The 19,671-nt window shown below is 39.1% G+C and overlaps 1 long non-coding RNA gene across 1 annotated transcript; it reads left to right on the top strand.

The window, feature by feature from the left end:
• Nucleotides 1–17,272: 17,272 nt before the first annotated feature.
• LOC144998937 (uncharacterized) lies at nt 17,273–19,283 on the top strand. The gene is made up of 3 exons (XR_013660476.1): nt 17,273–17,711; nt 17,897–18,027; nt 18,799–19,283. It is a non-coding gene; the product is annotated as an uncharacterized LOC144998937 (long non-coding RNA).
• The last annotated feature ends 388 nt before the right edge of the window (nt 19,284–19,671 follow it).

Raw genomic sequence — 19,671 nt, 5'->3', positions numbered from 1 at the left:
AACATTAGCTCTACCAGGGTGGTAAAGTATCTCACAGTCGTAGTCCTTGAGTAACTCCAGCTAGCATCGTTGCCTCATATTCAATTCTTTCTGATTAAATAGATATTGGAGACTCTTATGATCAGTAAAAACTTTGCACTTCGTGCCATAGAGGTAATGCCTCCATATTTTCAGAGCGAAAACTACCGCTGCCAACTCCAAATCATGAGTCGGGTAATTCTTTTCATGCTCCTTCAGCTGTCGAGACGCATATGCTATCACCTTTTCTCTTTGGGTTAAAACACAACCCAATCCAACACCAGACACATCGTTATAAACAGCGAAGTCTTCAACTCTATCAGGTAGAGAAAGTATCGGTGCCTCGCATAGCTTCTTCTTTAGCTTCTCGAATGCTTCTTTATGCTTATCACTCCAAGCATAAGTAGCTCCTTTGTGGGTCAAAGCTGTCAATGGAGTAGCAATCGAAGAAAAGCCTTGGATAAACCTTCGGTAATATCCGACTAATCCTAAAAAGCTTCGAATCTCCGTGGGACTTTTCGGTTGTTCCCACTTCATCACAGCTTCAATCTTTGTTGGATCAACCATTATCCCTTCTTGGTTGACCACGTGACCCAAGAATTGGACTTCACGAATCCAAAAATAACATTTGGAGAACTTCGGATACAGCATCTCCTTCTTCAAAACTTCTAACACTTCTCGCAAGTGTCTGCCATGCTCCTCTTGGCTTTTCGAATAAATCAGAATGTCGTCTATGAACACTATCACGGATTTATCAAGGAAAGGATTACAAACCCTATTCATTAAATCCATGAATGCTGCTAGAGCATTGGTTAGTCCAAACGACATAACCAAGAACTCGTAGTGTCCATATCTAGTTCTGAATGTAGTCTTCTCGATATCTTGCTCTCTTACTTTTAGCTGATGATATCCTGACCTTAGATCGATCTTCGAGAAATAGCTCGAACCTTGCAATTGATCAAATAGGTCATCAAGCGTCGGCAGCGGATATCTATTCTTTATTGTTGCCTTGTTCAGCTCTCTGTAATCAATGCACATTCTCACACTTCCATCTTTCTTCTTCACAAATAACACCAGAGCTCCCCAGGGCGATGAACTAGGTCTAATGAAACCTTTGTCCAATAACTCCTGAAGTTGCATCATCAGATCCTTCATCTCCATCGGTGCTAATCGATAAGGTGCTTTTGCTATTGGCGTGGTTCCTGGTAGCAAGTCAATTCTGAACTCCACTTGTCTGAACTCCACTCTGCATCACCTTGTTTTCCTTCTTAGTATCAATCACGAATGCTAAATATGATGTACATCCCTTAGTCAAACACTTCCTGGCTTTCATTAGAGAAATGATTCCAGAATTTACTCGGCGTTTGTCCCCATACACCATAAACGAATCTTTCCCAAGCGGGTTTACTTTAACTATCTTCTTCTTGCATAAAGTTTTGGCATCATTGGCGCTAAGCCAATCCATTCCCAAAACGATGTCGAAACCATTTAGTTCGATAGGCAATAATTCCTCGTGAAACTTATTCTCATTAAGGTCGATTAAGATGTTTTTCATACGATGGATAATAGGTACAAACTCTCCACTAGCTACTTCGACTAATAAAGCATTATCTAGTCTATCAACAGGCAAAGCTAGCTTTCTACAAAAATCATGCGAAATAAAGGAGTAGTTGGCTCCAGAATCTAACAAAATTTGAGCAGGTAATTCGTTTACAAGAAAGGTACCTGAAGCGACATCAGCTTCATCTTTAGCAGCCTCAAGTGTCATCTGGAAGGCTCTCGCCTTCGGCTTTGGTGGAATGTTGGGCCTAGCTGCCTCCTTCTTCTTCGGATAGTCTTTCAAAATATGCCCCTCTTCATTACAACCAAAACACATCCTTTTGTTGTTCGGACACTCATTGGCAAAATGTCCAACCCTTCCACACTTGTAGCAGGTTACATCCTCGCTACATTTCCCAAAGTGTTTTTTCTTACACTTATCACACCACTTCGCTTCGCCTCCTTTTCCTCCACCAAACTTTTTCGAATCAGATTTCAAAAATTTTCCTTTCTTACCGGAACCATATGTTCCCTCAAACTTTCTCTTCTCACCAACATCAACCTTGTCGGTGGTTCTCCCCTTAATCATGTTCTCAACAGACTTGGCAACCCAGATAGCTGCCTCTAGAGTATGTGCCTGATGTACTGGCACCTCGTACTCCCATGGGAGTCCTTTTGCATACCGGTCCACCTTTGTCAGCTCGTTTGGGAAAATACGCAAGGCAAACTCCATCTTATCGGTGAAGTTACTGGTGTATTCATCAACTGACATGTTGCCTTTCGTCAATGTCAGAAACTTGTTCTCTAGCTCCAACAGGTTTTGAGCCGAGCAGAACTTGCGCTTGAACTGCACCAAGAATTCTGCCCATGACAATTGCAGTGGCACATTAGGGCTTAAAGTCTTCCCTAGAGTGTTCCACCAACGAACGGCTCCACCTCGGAACTGACACACTGCATAGATAGTCTGCAACTTACCTCTGCAGCCACGAGTCATGAAGGCTAACTCCATTTCAGAGATCCAATCCATAACCCCAATCGGATCCTCCTTTCCATTGAAGGTCGATGGTTTTCAAGTTAGAAAGTCCATGTACATGCATTCCATTCCATCATTCCTTCCATCATGGTTTTCTTGCCTAACTATCGGTGGGTTGGCTTGACAAACAGAACCACTGAAGTTTCCACCTTCCGAGTGCCCTTCATTTAATTGAGGCTCTTCCACACGAATTGACAGTTCTTCACGATTCTGTTGAAGCAACCGCCTAGTTTCATCCATCTGATGATCCAACAACGTCTGAATCATCATTTGCACACCAACCATTGTTATCGGCTCAGGTGCTGCTGCTACGACATATATTTGTTCAATCACTGGTGGTTATTCCTGTTTTCATCAGCATTTCCAACTCCACTTCTTGTTCTCACCATTTTTAATCTACACACCGAATAAGGTGAAATTAGATCCTCAATCACGATAGATATTTAAATCATCCTTATCACTCCGAAACGTTTACATGCTAGTTCTAATATTGTAGACGTGCGCTTAGAATCCTACACACATAAGGTTTCTAGATCCGTTCGGCAACAGACCATAGATCCGAACAAATAATATCATATATGGCAACATATAACATTTAGCACATAAAAGCATTTTAGGCAACTTTCCTAAAATAAACTAGTGCTCGTGTCTAAAACATAACAGACACACATCTCAAAATTTCACCTAGCATTCTAAGTTTAAGTCTAGAAATCCTATAAATTCCTAGTTGGCTTAAACTAATGCTCTGATACCAATTGACATCCCCAAAATCTCGGCCAGAAAAAACCGATTTTCATTTATGCTTTTAAAATAATTTCAGAGTAAATCCTTTTGATTTGAAAGAGTTGCGGAATTTGTTCCCAAAAACAAAACATGATAAAACAATGTTTACCAAAGCATTTCATAAAAGAAATGTATTTTTCATTATATAATCAAAACTCAGGGTGTCATGTTTCGATACAGACCAACAAGCATAAACGATAACATTACAAGTCATTCAACAAATATATACATATACAGACGTGTAAACAAAACAACTTGATGGTTCATCCATCTTATGCCCTTGCGCCACTTCCTGTAATACAAATAAAACTGAGTGGGTCAGGCTTAGGAGCCTGGTGAGCATATAGGGTTTTCAAACCACAAATAAATAATCATATTTAATTTTCACCAACCAACAATAACCCAATTACCCATTCCCGTTATTCTCACTATATGTCCCTAAGACAACTAACATAAGGGACCTAGTCTAAGAATATTTCATCGGGGCGACAACACATGCTTCGGGGGTACCTCAGCAATATAAGTCAAATAAGGCAACCATGAGGGTGATGGAGTACAATGAAGGAACACCCAAGTTCATTAACACCTACAGGTGGCGAACCTGCTAATGTTCCACAAGACTATCTAGAGAGGTTCGTGGTCGTCATCTAAACTCCGCTAGATGACTAATCATGTAACACCGTAAATTTCAAAACAAATTTTTCAAATTTTCGTAAAACATAATTCATTTAATATTCATAAAACAACCATATTAATTATCCAATTCAAGTAAATACAAAATCCCAAGATCACAAATGTATAAACTCCGTGTGTGTGTACAGATCAAGCCGGCGCCTTCTCGAGGTCGTCACTAGTACCTGAAACAATAACATCAAACACTGTAAGCACAAAGCTTAGTGAGTTCCCCAAAATACCATATATAACACCTATTAGCCACTCGAGGCTATAACTCTGTGGGTCCGTGCACCCAAACTCTGTGAACCCTCAGGTTCTATCTCTTGTAAACATGCACAACATAAATCACATAGAAATAATGCAGTACAACACATAACATACATAGAATACAAACACTCTATCACATAACTCTGGTTACCTACTCAAGGTAAAGTATAGTGAGAAGACTCACCTTGTGTCTCGGTAAGTCGTGAATCCTGAAATCACTAGTGCTCGATCCCCCGAGCTAAAGTCCTCCTATATCACAATACATCTCTAATTAACACTTTCCCAACTAAGGTTGACTACTCTTTAACAAGTCAACTTAGGTCAACGGTCAACGGTCAACTTTGACCGGACTCGGCGAGTCCACAATAGCGACTCGGCGAGTCTGAGCGTATACACTGATTTCCCTGAAATCCTCCCTTGACACGTCGAGTATCCTCCTAACTCGACGAGTTCCACCTGGCATGAGTTATGGGGCCACCACGACTCAACTCGCCGAGTCTCAAGAACAACTCGGTGAGTCCAGCTTGACTCAGTCCACCTGTCCACTCAGATTTCCCCCCTGACTCACTGAGTCAAGCCTTCCCAACTCGCTGTGTGGTCGGGCAACATTCATACTACTCGCCGACTTTGTTCTTCGGACTCGGCGAGTCCGTGCCATGCAATGACTCAAACTTGCTCATAAGGTCAGATCCAGTCCATTAACCCATAGATCCAGTCCTTCCAAGCATATTTAGCACGTAAAATCACTATCTTGATGCACATACAATCTCTATATGACCATAAATGATGTTTTTGTCTCAAATACTACAACCCAAGGTCATAAACTCCATTGCAATACATAAAGCTTGAAGAATGAGGCTCTCTGGACCTCTATGGATCCAGATCCAGAGCCTCAACACAAGAAGGGAACTGTTTGGAATTAAATCATCCCATAAATGTCCATAAGAAACCCTAGATCCCATTATTCATCACAAAACAGAAAGTAATCCGAAATCATACCTCTAGATTGATGATCTAAGCTTCAAATCCACAGAATAGCAACCTCCTTTGCTACCTCTTGCTTAGAATCTTCTCCTTCTTTGCTAAATGACACACACAAGGGTCAAGAATGCTTCCTTTCTCTCTCAAAACGTTCAAGCACACAAGGGTTTCTCTCTAAGGGTTGGGTGAGCACAAATGACGCACATAAGGCCCTTTAAATAGGCCGCAAACCCCGGAAATTAGGGTTTCTCCACACAGCGTGGACTCGCCAAGTCCACTCTTGGACTCGTTGAGTCAGGACGCAAACCCGTGACCAAATCCGCGATCCTACTCGGCGAGTCTGAGCTCCAACTCGTCGAGTCCACTCACAATTTCCATAAAAAAATCCAAAATAAATACCTGAAAATTCCGGGCTATTACAAATCAAACAACAACGAGGCCTCTCATCTGTTTATTACACACCAACTATCTACCCATGTTCTACCCAACATATTAGTAGATAAAAATATACATTTTATACATAGTTTAAAACCCGTATAGCATGCTTTAATCAACACATATTTCACATAACAGATGAGGCGCACACACACATAACACGTATTTCATAGAGAATAAATCATATCTATGAGATAGAAGAAAGTAACTACACACTTACACATATAAACAACAATATACTTAATACACTCAAACCATACTTGTATTATTCTCGTGTTTATGAAAGGTAGTATACACTCACTTGATCAGAAGATGATCGGACAGCACTACGACTTGCCGAAGTAGTATTCTTCAGCAGATGTGGAAGATCTCTACAAAAATCGAACTTCTCGCGGGCAGAGCTTCGGCTCGGGAACCGCACTTCTCGGGATCTTCGGGATCTCGGGACTTGCTTCGGGGCTAGAGAATAATACCTGGGATTCGGGGTATTTCTAGCACGCAAATCGATGCAAAACGGGAGAGAGAAGAGAGAAAAATAGCAATTGAGTCGGCTGCCTTCGGATCCTATTGATAGGAGGTTGGAGCCTCAGAGTCTTCGGATATGTAGTTCTGCAAGTCGTAGTGCTGAAGAATACTACTTCTGCGTACACCGAGTGTCTTCGGATATGTAAGGAGTGACGATTTCGGATCCTGAAGGTGTTCCAAGTTCGTAGGATCCGAACTTGGAATACCTTATAAATAGGATCCGAACTTGGAACACCTTATAAATAGGATCCGAACTTGGAACACCTTCAGGATCCGATAGCAATTGAGTCGGCTGGTCCGAAATCGTCACTCCTTACATATCCGAAGTGCTCGAGTGCGAGTGTCGACATACCTCGGTGTACGCAGGGCATACACGAGTACGTGGGGCGTACATCGGATTAGTCCGATGACTCCTCTTCGGATAATACCGGCTTTTCCAATTAAATTTAATTATTAATTATTTAATAAACTTCGGAAATTCATATCTTCTTCATACGAACTCCATTTTAGACATTCTTTATATCCACGCGAAGGTGTGACTACGCTCTACAACTTTCGTTTAGATTCCGTCGGCTAATTTTAACTTTATTTTTATTATTTATTTTTAATAGGTCGAGACAGAAAACTTTGTTATAAATTCGTAACTTCTTCGTTTGACGTCCGTTCTTGCCTAACTTTTCATCGCTTTGACACCAACAACGAGATCTTCGATTCTCGTTTAGATTGTTTCGGCTAAAAATCGCTCGATCTCAAATCGAGTATTTCAGGCTGCATACCGCTAAGCCGAAACTTCGATAAATCATAACTTCCTCATACGAAGTTAGATTTGGGCGTTCTATATATATTCGGAAACCCCGTTTCAACTACTATAACATTATCCAAAGATATCAAGTTTATTATACACTTAAATTTTGATGCTTATTTTTATTCTTAATTAATCAAACCACATAATTAAGCAATTAAACACAAAACACATAATACTCAAATAATACACTCTTATTATTTCAAAACGGGTTACAAAGGTTAACCTTGACTATTACATTGCTAAAAATGGCAAACCCAGAAACACACGCGTTACAATAATCATTCTTAGATGGCCCATTATTGGCCCAATTACCAATTACCCAATTGAAAAGCCTAACTCAAGGCCCATGTGATATTAGGGTTTCACATAAAATGACAATTAGGGTTAAGTGTTTCTCACTTAACCCATTAAGGGCTTAACCTACTAAGGACTTATTCCATTATGTTCATTATTGTTTAGATGAGATTCTGCCAATGATTATTATTTAATTTTTCACTTATTAAATAATTGTGACAACCCGAAATTTCCATTCTGTACAAACTATATCACTTCAATAGAAGTTATAGCAGTCACAGTTAATTTTCAGACTTTTTCGTGTAAGTTTGAGTAATTCAGGGTTTACACTTCAGGAAATATCAGGAGAGTGGGTGCACTAGGGTTTTGTGCAACACTGTTATTCCAACACTCTGTTATATGAGAAATCATTTCGGGAATAAAAATATTTTCTGCCAAAAATATCTAAGGACTATAAATAGAATTCTGAACCAAATTCAGTCATTATTCGCATTTCCAACTAGAAAAAGCCATTTTCTCTCTCACGGATCTTCGGTATCCCAAATTGTGAGTACACCTCTCTAGTAGTGTTATATAGCTTCAAATGTGTTCATAACATAGATTACGTAGCTAAATCACTAGATTTAGGAGTTTACTCCCCAAGGTGTTCTTGGGCGGTAAACTCACAAAACGATGCCTAGACCTTCCCTTGTGTTAAGCTACTACCTTGGACTCATATATATGTGTATTAGGGACAAGAAAACAACCAAGAAACACACATGTTTTGGTGTTCACGGCCCAAGATGATCTTGGACCGTGAACTCCAAAATCTTGGATCAAAGGGTGCTTTTAAGGCACCTAAAGCCTTAGACAATTACTAGGAGTTGTTCCCACTTAAATAAAGGACCAAAACACATCAAAATCACCCCTCAAAGTGAGTTCACGACCCTAATAAGGTTCTTGGGCCGTGAACATCAAACAAAGGCACCAAAGTGTGCCTAAGGCCTTCATATGCTTGGAATAAAAGTCTAGAACCTATCCTACATATGCAAGAGACTTGAAAGCATCAAAAACATCTTTCCTTAAGTGTTTGCGGCCGCAAACTCTAAAGGAAATGGCCTTAGGGCCGTAAACTCCTCAAAGGAGTGTTTCTATGCCTTAAACCCTTCCAAGAATTGAACCACCAAGTTGGAATAATTCTAGGGATCATTTAGAACTTCAAAACACAAAATACCACCAAGCTTGGGAGTTTACGGCCGTAAACTCAAGAGTTTACAACCATAAACTCCATGGGTGATGCTATATGGAGAGTAAACTCAAGTATAGGGTCCTTTGGAACCATAAACCCAAGTACCTTGTCCCACAATAGCTTAGATGCAATCCTTAGGGCTTAAAAAACTTATATAAAGTGTTTATTATGTTGTAGGATGTGTTAACATTATCAATTAGTAATTTAAGACTAATTGAGTGCATATATGTGTGATTATATGTTCATTAGGATCGTAGTGTGTGTACAAGTCCTCACTTGACACCTAGCAATCCTACACCGTCCAGTTCATCTGAACCACCATCTACAGGTGAGTTCATACCCCTAATCAATGTTTTAAATGATTTTAAATGCTTTAATTGGGGGGGGGGGATAAAAGTAGAAAACAACATGTTATTAAATCCTCTATATGTAACTATAACTGTGTTTTCGTTCAACAGATTTCACATACTACAAAATGTGATGCATGAAATGGTTTTCTATCTTTAAATACTTTGTTATCAAATGTATTACTTTTGAAATGTTTATCAAAATGACATGAAGTCACTTTTATATTATTCAAAACTGTTAGATATCTTGCAAAACCATTACGTTTACCTTCTTGAACAAACAATTGCCTTTCAGTTAATTATCATAGGGATAGTTAGATGATACAAAACAATATTCCTATTACAAGGAATCACACAAGAGTCAATTCATTCATGAGTCCATACCAGTACATTACATGATACATGAGTACATTTATCTAGGATTACATGATACATGAGTACATTTACCTAAGATTACATGATACATGAGTACGTTTACATAACTACGTTTATCTAAATACACTTATATGAATACCATACATGAGTACTGTTACATAGATATATTATCTTGTATTCACTTACCTGGATACTTGTATCTCAACTTTTGAGGATGATTTATTAGTATTTATTGTACAAATTATCTTTCCTATCCCGGTTCAATGGGATATCTCGGCGAGACTAACCATTCTGAATCCCATCTGATTAACACCAGTGGTAGATGACCATCTACGGAGGTCTAAGGTTATCACTTATATTAGGAAGATTTATTCGTACCTTCTGTGTAAATTTTCCTGTCTATCCCTGTTCGATGGGATGTCTAGACGGGACTAACCATTCCGGAACCTAGCTGTTAGCAACATTGGGTGATGAACATCTACAAATGTCTAAGGTTATCTCTTATAATAGATAGATTGATATCGGAACTAACCATTCTTCCATCCTGCTGTTGCAACAGAGGATGAGATGAAAATCTTTCGATGATCATTAGGTTACCACTTGTATTAGGAGTCGGCCACGGGACTAACCCTTCCTCCAACCTGCTGCTGCTACAGAGGACAATTGGACCATCTTCGTAGGTTCATTAGGTTATACATATCGCTTATTGCGATGGCGTGTTAGTCCTGGTATCCAGGGATAACACTTACATAGTTATATTTTTCCTATTTCCTTTTTTTTTTATATATTCACATAAACGATAAGTTAGACTAATTATTGTTTGTAGTAGTCAAAAGAAGGAAAAACTAGCATTTTACTTACAAAACATTCGGGTCTTGGTAGAAGACTACATTGTCATAACAAAACATTCGGGTCTTGGTAGAAGACTACATTGTCATAACAAAACATTCGGGTCTTGGTAGAAGACTACATTATCATAACAAAACATTCGGGTCTTGGTAGAAGACTACATTTCATACTAGTACGAAATAAGGGATTTCTTAGGGTTTTTCATACTTATATCAACTGTCTTACTTAAAGGTTTTTACATGACATTCATAACAGCTTTTCAAAGCAAGGCAACGACACTTAAATACTTATTAATTCACCAGCTTTAAAGCTGATACTCTCTTTCAAAATAACTTGTATTCTCAGGTCATCAGTAGATAGGTACGGTGGCCAGGTTTTGAGATGATGGAGCAGATAAGTCTCGTCTTTTATTTTGATTATATACATATTTTTGGTGTCTTATTACAATGAAAGAACACACATGTATTAAAACTTTACTTATAATGCAATGGATGATGTTGTTGCTTGTTTACTATTTTACACTGTTGTGATACTGTACATGACGTCCTCCACCCCGGAACGTTTCCGCTGTCCTTGGTTTTGGGGTGTGACAATAATACTCGTGTGTGTCCTAATAAATTCTCAAATATTCAAATTTTCTCAATTAGCCCAGTAAGGAATTTATCCATTAATTCCTTTACTCTACTTGATAAGTGGCATGGAATAATTTGGGCTTAATTCACAATCCAATCGCAATGGCCCACAAGTGGGCCCAATAAGTTTAAGGCCCAATACTCATAATTAGGGTTTTCCACCCAAACATGGCCTAATAGGCCCAAAACCAATCTCTAAGCCCATTAGGGTTTGCTAGCAGGGCACCACCCACTACCACCTCGGGTAGTGGTGGTCGATGGCGGCTCACGGTGGCGGCCACCACCTTACGGTGGTGGTCATTATTATTTTTATTATTAACCAAAGCTAATTACAATTACAATGTTTAATCCACATAAACACACACTAACTAACACACACACACACAGCCACACCATGGTGGCCGGCGGCAGTGCTTGGCGGTAGCCACCACCTCATGGTGGTGGAAGTAGCTGTTCTTTGAAAATCCTGAATAAACGAAACCCAAAACCACAAAACTACAAAAGACACACACACCTACGCTTTCTGTTGTAAAACGAACTCATTCACTCCTTGGTGGCGCACGACGGCGGGAGCAGAAGCTTGAACGTCGACAACCACCATGATTGGCTGCCATGGTGGCTCCTATACTCTCCAGCGAACAACACACGATGGCTGCTGTCATACGGACGCATACACATCCTGAAACACGTACAAAATAAATGGGGAAGACGAGGGAGGTCGCAAACCCATCAGGAAAATGGTAGCAGTGACAGATCATGTTCTTTTACTTCGTCGTCGGCAGTCGCTCGGAGCTTCAACATATAGGAGAACGAGAGGGAGTCGGGCGTCGACAGCTAGCTGAACACCCGACAACAAATGACAGGTAGCAGCAGCATCTATCGGCGGCGAAGGAGCGACGATTCTGGTGGTTTGCGGTTCCACAGCGACAACAGTTTCTCCCAGCTCTAATCACTGCTACTTCGTTCGATCGGTCCCGGTGGTTGCCATGGTCTTACAGAGGTAGCGACTATAAGGAGGAATAAGGGTGGTGGCACCGGAATCGTATGATCGGAAAACGGACAGAGAAATAGGTGGCAGATGGGAAGTCTCGCATGTTAGCTGAAGGAATGACGTTAGGGTTAGGGTTGCACGGAACTTAGAGTTTAAATACCCGGTTCTCATAAACTACACTACATAGTGACACAAACGGCCCCTCACTTCCAGATGTATTTTCAAACTTAGTCCATATTTTACACTTTTTACCATGCCTTCACATATCTTTACAAACCGAATCCAATTTTTACACTAAACCCCCAACATTCTAAAATTTACTACAATTAACTCCCATAACTAACATCCATTAATTACTATGGATTGAGGGCTTGAACAAAATAATATAAAATATATTTCTCTTCTCGGGGTTCATTTATTTGTTTGGTTTATTTAACCTTGTTTATTTATTATAAAATAATCGGGGTGTTACACTGCAACAACAACAAGTGGTGACCCTTGCCACTTCAACACCGATCAAACGATACGAAGAAACACTCCCGATGTGTAACAAGTGTAACTATCATCATAACGGAGCTTGCCGTGAATTTCAATGTAGCAATTGCAAAAACATGGGGCACACTGCTCGTGTCCATAAAACACCAACACGAACCACCTCCCAAATCGCTGGCATCAGAGCCATCCATGCATGCTATAGTTGTGCCGACACCGGACACTATTATAGAGATTGTCCAAAAAGGGAGAACAAAAAAGGAGCTTATATCCACATGACTCTACACATCACTTCCACCACCGATGCTGGTGCAAGCCAGATTTGTCACCTATGTGGTGAGATAGGACATCTCAAGAAGGATTGTCCGATAACGAAGAACTCTGGCGCAGACAGAAAAATACTAAGGGTCACCGCCGCAGGAGAGACTACTCCAGACCCACGTTAAAATACTAAGGAATTTCAATATAGTAGACTTATAAACTATTAAAACTAGTTCAACTCGAGCCTTATCTTTTGTGAGATCCCGTCAGTTAAGGGACTCTCGTGTTGCATATACTTGCTTTTTGTAGTATATCATGTTCTCAGCAGTAGTCTTGTAGTTAAACTAAAGTACTGAAACTCTGTTAAAAGTTGCACCGTTGTATTGTGTTGGTAACACGTTTATGAACTAGTCTAACTGTAGCACCTGGTTTCCGGTATGTGAATTTTATTTGAGCATTGCCCTAATTTAGCCTTGGACTCGGCGAGTCATAAGGTCCGACTCGCCGAGTAGGGACGAGACTCAGGACACGTTTAAGTGGGCGACTCGGCGAGTCCATATCCTGGACTCGGCGAGTCACCGCTGCTGGATGAAACCCTAAGTTTCAAGGGTTTGCACCCTATTTAAACCCTCATTCCGCCCCAACTCGTCCCCATTCACCCCCCAGAACTCCCCCAACATCGTTTTCCCTTGTTTCCTTGAGAGATTGAAGTGTTCTTGGTGTATTCTTGAAGGTTTTGAGGAGAAAGAGGAGTAGATCAAGAAGAAGAGAAGGAGATCAGCCATCTTTGTGTCATTTCAACATTTTCCTTGAGGTATATCTCGTTTTTCCCCTGTTTCTATGCTTAGGATTTCATTTGGGACACCCTTGAGCAATTCTTCAAGCTTGTTTGTGCTTAATGTCTCGTAATAAGTGGATTAACCTTTAGATCTAGGCAAGATTAAGCTCCAGGAGCTCAGATCTGTTAGCTTTATGGCCCCATGTGGCTTGTTCATCCTAGATCTACCCTTTTGAGGCATTTTGCACCCTAAAATCCACATTAGTGAATATCCACACGTAAAGTTGGAAACTTTACGTGTGATTTGTGTCCTAGAAGCCCAGATCTATGAATGGCATGGACTGAAATCGAGTAAATCTGTGTATTTGGTGGATGCATGGCGACGACTCGGCGAGTCGTATAGGTGACTCGGCGAGTCTGATCGCGAGTCACCGATTTGGTCCCTTTATGATGTGTCGAGTCGAGCCGTGAGTCACAGGGGGTGACTCGGTGAGTTGGGAGCTGAACTCACCCATGTTAGGACTCGGCGAGTCAATGCCCTGACTCGGCGAGTCCAAGGCAATCTTCATAGATCAAGAACAGACTCGGCAAGTTGTTCATACAACTCGGCGAGTCTTAGCATAAAGTGTTCTTCGGATGAAGATGAACTCGACGAGTTGTTCATACAACTCGGCGAGTAGGATGAAGGATTTGAATGACAGTTAGAAGGTGAACTCGTCGAGTCATAGCCCGACTCGACGAGTAGAACCAGGGACCCAGGACAATGGTTTGCTAGGGACTCGGCGAGTGATGATCCACTCGGCGAGTCGGGTCAACTGAAAGTTGACTCTAGCATTGGCTTAGAGCTAGACCAGGGGTAAAATGGTCATTTTACCTAAAGGCAGATTAGCAGTGTTTGATTGAGTATGTTGTGGGAATTGCAGCCGGAGGACTCCCGGAGCAGCAGCAGTCAGTTAGTTCCCGATCAGTTCAGCAGCTACTTTGAGGTGAGTTACCTTCCAGTAGTGGTGGGTCTAAGGCCACACTGCCGGCCCACCAGTAGGAGATGTATGATAGATGATTGTCTTTGTGATATCATCTAGGTTGCTATTACCTGTTATGTTACATGCTATCATGATATGTTATATGCAATAGTAGTAGAGTTCGGTTATTAGGACCGCTGGGTAGTCAGACACCCCAGAATTATCTGACTGTATGTGATGGTATGCTTGTATGTTGATCTATTATGTTATGCGATAGAGGTAGCGGGAGGGGACCAGTCCCCGAGGATCGGTTGTTAGGACCGATGGGTAGTCAGCACCCCAGAATGGCTTGACATGGGTAGTCAGCACCCCAGAATGGCTTGACATGGGTAGTCAGCACCCCAGAATGGCTTGACACGGGTAAGACGACACCCCAGAATGGCCGTATGGGTAGGTCGGCACCCCAGAATGGCCGTACCGGGTAGTCAGGCACCCTAGAATAGCCTGGCAGTACGTATGTTATGTGTTTGTATGGTATGTGGTACGTTGGGGGAACTCACTAAGCTTTGTGCTTACGTTTACAGTTTTGTTTTCAGGTACCTCTACACCGAAGGGGAAGGAGCCGGCGCGGTAGCGGCACGTCATACACACACTCTTCGGTTTCCGCATTTATGAGATTTACTGGGATTGTACTCTGATATTTTGATGGGATGTATGGTTTGACTTTTTAGAACATGGTCGCGATGTGTTATGGTGTGAACAAACAATGTTTTTATTTATTAATGTTTTCTAAAGTAATACCTTAAAAATGAAATTTTCGGACGTAAAAATTGGGTCGTTACACTAACGCCTCTTATTCCGAGTACTCCAACATCATCAAGTAACTTGAGTGAATTCAATCCTCATGGTACCAATTTCGTGCGAACATTCTTTTCCTCGTAATCGACTTTTTATGAAAACCGCAGTTCCAGAACTCCGAAGCACTCATGCGTAGATTGCCTTATGCTTCATAACTTTCCCAAAGTACCCTCAGCAAACCTCTCCGGAATACCACTCATACAGTACGTCAAGTTCAATCTGAAGGCCCATACGGTTAATCTATCACGAAGGAATGTATACACAAGGGTGGTACATAATCAAGGTTCTGCAGGCTTAGAATTGATGATTCCGCATTAACATCTTTTCCTTGTTTGGATGTGAGCCTAGAGAAGAATCATTTATTCGACTACCTTTTCAATCTTAATTATATACGAATCGTATACGCGAGGCTTTGATTGATGAACCATGCATGAGTTCTAATATGAATTTCACGACGGAGATTGCTCAAGACTACGAGTGATCGTGTTGCCATGCAAATAAACTTAGAAGCCAATGTTAGACCTTCCCACCAATCGGGACAAGAGATGCAGAGGGAACAGAAGTTCTTACGAAGGGAATATCCCGCATTCCTTTCACACATATACGTAACAAGCCAAGAAGTGAAAAACATTTGGAACATTCCAGAAATACGTAGTTTTTCCTGACACCTTTCAAGAGCAACTACCGGGATTACTTCCGCAACATCAAGGTCGAGTTTATAATCAACTTAGTTCCAAGGGCTACTCCAGTAGCTAAATTGCCTTATCATCTAGTGTGACAACCCAAGTTTATTCCGTTACATTACCCTATTACAGTTAATGGAATATTCCACGTTATAAAAGTTCTGTTAATTTTGAGGTCGTAAAATAAATAAATGTTTTATTTATTTATATTCTATGTCGTTATTCGTCGTAGTAAAATAAAGAAAAAGTATGTAAATTACATTTCCATAGTAATTGGAAAAAGTTAAATTTTATTACGACCACTAAATCGGATGCGACCAAAAACCCCGTTTAACGACAGTATCGGGTAGATTCCCACTGAGCTCCAACTCCAACCCATATATAAGGGGGATGATACTGCGGAGAAAAATCAAGTTCTAGGCTTGAAAGTGTGATAATGAATGAAAATGGCCAAGTATTTCACATATAGGCATGGAGTTTATGGCCACCATGAGTTTACGGCTGTAAACCCATGGTCTCATGGCCGTAAACTCCTCGTTTGAGGGTTTAAAGCATGTTTGGTGGTTTATAACTCTAGTTGACCCATTCTAGTATTTGATCCTTTGATGCACTAAGCTCAGTAAGTTCCAGCACATTCTATACAGTGCTAAAAGTTAGCAGAAGCAAGTTGGACTTTGATTGAGATGTAGGGTTTGTACAAGATAGAAATTTCGGATTGTCACATTGTACTCTCCAAAGACATAATTATTTGTCATTTTTCCATTTTGGTCAATTTTGACAGTATTTATTATTTTGCCAAAAATTATCAATTTGACCATCTATCTCCTTTTATGTTTATAAATATGTTAACAAAATTTCAAAATGTAAAAAATATTGTTTCTTTCTTCAAAAACATAATTTCTTGTTATTTGATCAATCTTTTTATCAATATTGATAGTTTTAGTCTTTATAACCAAATATTTCAGTTCGACGATTTGGTTTTCCATCTTAACTTCATTTTGAAATCATTATTGACAAAAATGATCATTTAGAACAATCCTACATGTTTAGTTTCTCATTCTCCACAAAACCATAATTTCTATATAAATTAGCATTATATGACATTATCGAACTGATGAAACAACATTATAATAAGAAAATGAAAAAATACCTTCAAGTTTGTATAAAAACTTATCGGTGGGGTATTTATCATATATAAAATTTCCAAAACATTTATTATGTTGTTTTTTTATCTTAAACATATTATAGTAACAAACTAAGAATATGGCTACATTGTTTTTCATTTTAAAGATATATATATATATATATATATATATATATATATATATATATATATATATATATATATATATATATATATATATATATATATATATATATATATATATATATATATATATATATATATATATATATATATATATTGAAAATTAAGAGGTATAACACCTACTACCTCATACAAGTTATTATCCTATACAGTTTCTCATTGCAATATTATAATTGCTCACAAAAACCCTAAATTAGTTGTGTTCATCGAGAAACTTCATGTTATGCCGTCTTCCACGTTGGTGGCGCGACGATCCTCCTCTCAAACCGTCCCTCTGATCATCACAATTGCAAATACAAACTCCTCCACACCGTACACACCAACATATCATATTCCGACCTTTTGTACAACTGCATCTTTCAGGTAGAAGACGAAGTCGGGATAAGAGGCGTCACCATTACTGAAGACCTTTTCAAAATCGCATCCACTGTCATCAGATCGAACGTAACTACGCTCGATAAGCGAATCCTTCCGTTACAGGAAACTCTAGGGCTTGATGAGATTGCCATGGAACCTTCTAGAATGACGTTGTACAGGTTCGGCAACACCTCGGTCGTTGTCGACATTTACCTAGTAAGTTTTTCCATTCTTTTTTCTTTTTGACCTAATTCTCACATCATCTCTACCAATCTTTTATGATTCATCTCGCATTCGCCTATTTGTTTTCTTTAAGATAATGAGTTGGAGCTTTGAATCAAAGAATTATTTTGATTTTGATTTAATTCAAATCAAGTATTTGATATAAACATGAAATGCAGATTCAAGGTCTCTGGTTTATCTTCCATCTGTAATGGTTGCCGCTATAATGTTTCTTGTGTTAAAAGTGATTGATCCTGATAACTCACTAGATTATCAAGAACGAGTCAAAGGTTTTCTTCAAATTAAGGAGGTTTGTTCTTTTCATTATTATATTCTTTTTTTTTTTTTTTAAGGAAGAGGTTAGTATGACCAATTGTTTAGATCATTATGTATTAGCATTGGCAATTCTATTCTTCACTACAAGGGTAAGAATGGGTTAGTTTTTTGTTTGTTTGTTTTTAATGTTTTTCATTCTTTCTTGATTATTTCTCTACACCCCAATAAATTGATTTTTTTTACATAAGCTTCTATAGAACCAGAGGACGAACAACTTTGAAGAAGACAAAGATTTTTATGAAACCACTTCCATATTATGTTGGAGTCTCAAGGAAAAACGTGCGTAAACCCTAATTTGATAATCACTAAGTTTATGTTCTATTATACTTTCATAGGAGATGGAGAGACCTATGTAATTAGGCTATGCTTTTGACTCATTCTCATCTATCCATATGCATAAAGAAATAAGTTAAAAAAATTTAGTTGCTTCAATCTATGATTTTGTTGGGTTATATTTGTTTGTCATGGGCTAGGTATGACAAGGGGGCTTACATGTTTGGGAGAGTAGATCTTTATAATTTTAATATTTTATCCTTCAGCATCCAACCATATCTCAATTTCATGGTGGTAAGCATCAACTTTCATCTTCCCTTATACAACAAAACTATTAAAATGGCAACCTGTTCTTATTCTTTTGCTTTTAAATCCTCGCGTAAGAAATCATTATGATCTTGATTATGTCTTTAACATTAGTATTTAAATTTATCAATTAGGGCTTACTGAAATCGTGCTTTTCTAATTGTAGGGGTGGGGAGGGAGCTACCTCAATTTGAAATCCACAAACCCAAGAACCTTCCAAGTTGAAACTGAAAAGAAAGTTAATGAGCCTTCCAAGCTGACGAAGAGTGTCATAACTAAAATTAACCTTGTTTTGATTTAGTATAAGCATTATAAAATCAAACTATTGAAATAATGGTCAAATAAAGAATCGAGTCACAAAGAAGATAACCTAATTATACTGGCATTTGTCCTCATCTACATATGTTTGGACTTTAATTAAAAGTTGTTACAAATCCACAATTTGGGTTTTGCTATGTGTGTATTTGATTGTGTCATAGTGTGGGGAACATATCGAGAAACTGAAACTTGCATTCAATACAAAAAGAAACTGTTGTCTGAGAAGCACTACCAAGTCTTCCAGATTGGCTTATGGACATTTGGATAATGGTATGCTCTTCAACCAAAATGTAAATGGGTCTATTTAGTGTTTCAATTTTTAATTTTCCTATATCTTCTCATTATTCTGTAGTGAGTAACCGGAGTTATATTTTATTTTATTTATAAAGGTTGACTGGATTGGATATATTGTGGTTGTAGGATAAACTTATTATTATTATTATTATTATTTGAACTTATTTGGCTTGAGTCCAGGTTGGAAGGAAGCAATTAAAAGCGTCCTCACGTGGAACCACTATGTATCCATAAGATGGTTGTTTAATATATAAGCACATATTAGAAGCAATTATATCGGCAAGGTGCATTAACTGGTTGTTAGTGGTTATGACTAAACAGGGTTCGTGATTCTCGGTTCCAAATTTTAGATATATGCTAAGAATTTGATGCAATGTTGTCAAGATCGGGATCTTACGTAGGATCTTTTTTGGGTTTCTAAAATCGG

This window comes from Lactuca saligna, chromosome 5, assembly GCF_052625555.1.
Source record: "Lactuca saligna cultivar CGN05327 chromosome 5, ASM5262555v1, whole genome shotgun sequence".
Taxonomy (NCBI): domain Eukaryota; kingdom Viridiplantae; phylum Streptophyta; class Magnoliopsida; order Asterales; family Asteraceae; genus Lactuca; species Lactuca saligna.
The sequence above is the reverse complement of the archived record's forward strand: the minus strand, read 5'-3'. Positions and strand labels throughout refer to the sequence as shown.